The following is a 2,374-nucleotide window of genomic DNA, read 5'->3' on the forward strand; positions in this document are numbered from 1 at the left end:
TGGTTCTAAAGTCCACATTCTCAACCACTGCAATACATTGCCTCCCCCGAGGATTACCTCAATCTAAAACTGTCTCTCAACTGTGTCAGCAATTTTGCAGAAAAGAATCGACCCTTGGGAAAGATTTGCTGTGTTGCAGAAAACAGACTAGCTACTTCACAAGCCTTAACTCACATTATTCTGGTTATCTTTTAAGTAGTTGTTCTTATTCCTAGTTTATAAAAATAGATAAGCCAGCTAACGGGAAGCAAGGAACTTGTCACAGGTCAAAGTGCCAGTGTGAGTGCACTTTTGCCTGGCTCCAAAGGAATTCCCCTTGTACCTTGTGGCCTCCCACACAGTTGCCATAAAAACATCACAGGTAAGTTAATAACCTTTGTTATGAATGAAAAGTGATTGTAGCAACAGCCAATCAGTCATGCACTCACTTCATCCTTACTATTCAGCCTGGAAAATTCAAACTACGAGCAAGTTCATAGCTGAACCATATTACAAATAATCTTTGAGTCAGATAAAGCAGGACCAAAGGAAAGGGGAGGTGAAATGCAGAAACAGAGAATTCTACAGCAGTAATAAGAAAAGAAATAACACCTTACAGCAAGCATTTCCCAAGTAGAATCCACTAAATTCTAGAGTGCTGAGAAATATTAATAGTTCTTCAAAGAAAAATAGATTTGGAAGTTTAAAAAAGTATGTAAAATAATGGTATAAAATCAAATTGCTGTATATGTGTGAGCTTATATATGCATACAATTGACCTGTAAACGACATGAGTTTGCACTATGTGGGTCCACTTGTATGAAGATTTTCTTCTGCTTCTGCCACTCCTGAGACAGCAAAACAACGCTTCCCCTTTCTCCTCTGCCTACTCAACATGAATACGATGAGGATGGTCTTCTTGATGATCCACTTCGGCTTCATGAATAGCAAATATATTTTATCTTCTTTACGATTTTCTTAATTACACTTTCTTTTCCCCAGCTTATTTTATTGTAAGAATACGGTGTGTAATACATATACAAAATATGTGTTAATTGTTTATGTTATTAGTAAAGTTTCCAGGCAACAGTAGGCTACTAGTAGCCAAGTTTTGGGGGAATCAAGCTACATGTTAATTTTCGATTACATGGTGGGGGTCAACACCCCTCCACTCAGCATTGTTCAAGGGCCAAATGTGTGTGTGAGTGTGTATGTGTATTTCTGTAAGACTCCAGAATTTTTTTTTTACTTGTTAGAGTAAAATTTAAATGTTCATGAAAGGATATAATACTTCTTGAACTTACTTAACACTGGAATGCCTTCCTAACATTTTTTTTTTTCCCTCAGAATACTGGTTAGTATCTAGAACAGGGGTAGGCACACTTTTCTGTAAGGGTCAAATGGTAAATATTTTAGGCCATGTGGGTCATACATTTCTGTTGCAATGACTAAATTCTGCCACATAGCATGAAAACAGCCATCAATGATGCATAAATAAATGGGCATGGCTGTGTTCCAATAAAATTGTATTTACAAAAAGACAGCAGTGCATGGAAGTTGGAGGTAGGGTGTGCAGGGGTGGATCTGGCCTGTGGGCCTCTGTTTTCCAACCCCTGATTTGGTAGAGCATTTGTTCCCCAAAGGCCAGCTTACATTGTTGTCTTACATTATATTCACTGATGTTTACAAAGTGCTAAAGTAGAACACGTAGATACCTGGCTTTCTCTAATTCAAGTATCAGAATCTTGAGTCCAATAATTAGGTAAGGTCCACGCAATAAAACTACCTGGAGGGATTCTTTAATTGAAACTTAATAAGGGTGATAACATTAGCTTTTTCAGATGATTCTAGAATTCTAGAATAAGCACTCGAGGCATACTTTTATATTAAAAAAAAACCCCGCAAAGTGGATTCTGTTATTAGTCTCCTAAAATAAATCATATTCAAAAAATTAACGGTGTTTAAATGGTCATATATAAAATTTAACATCCATTAACAACAAAAATGCTAAACTTGAAGTCTACATCCTTAGCATGACAAAGTATATTCCAAAACAGCCAATATTGTATCGTGGTTAATAATAAAACACCAGGAATGTCTCCATTGAAATCAAGAACTAAACAGCGCTCTGGCATCACTGTAATTATTTAAGTGTATTCTGAATATCCTAGATATTCTAATGATGCCTGAAACAAAAATAGGTGTTACGAGTGTGAAAGGAAAATAAATCTTGGGACCCCAAACTCACTACGCCAAAGGGAGAAGTCAAGCTGGGAACTGAGTTAGGCAAACCTGCCTCCCTCCCTTCTTCTTTTTTTTTTTTTTTGAGATGGAGTTTTGCTCTTATTACCCAGACTGGAGTGTAATGGCACCATCTCAACTCACTGCAACCTCT

The sequence above is a fragment of the Papio anubis genome, chromosome 3 (genome assembly GCF_008728515.1).
Source record: "Papio anubis isolate 15944 chromosome 3, Panubis1.0, whole genome shotgun sequence".
Classification (NCBI taxonomy): domain Eukaryota; kingdom Metazoa; phylum Chordata; class Mammalia; order Primates; family Cercopithecidae; genus Papio; species Papio anubis.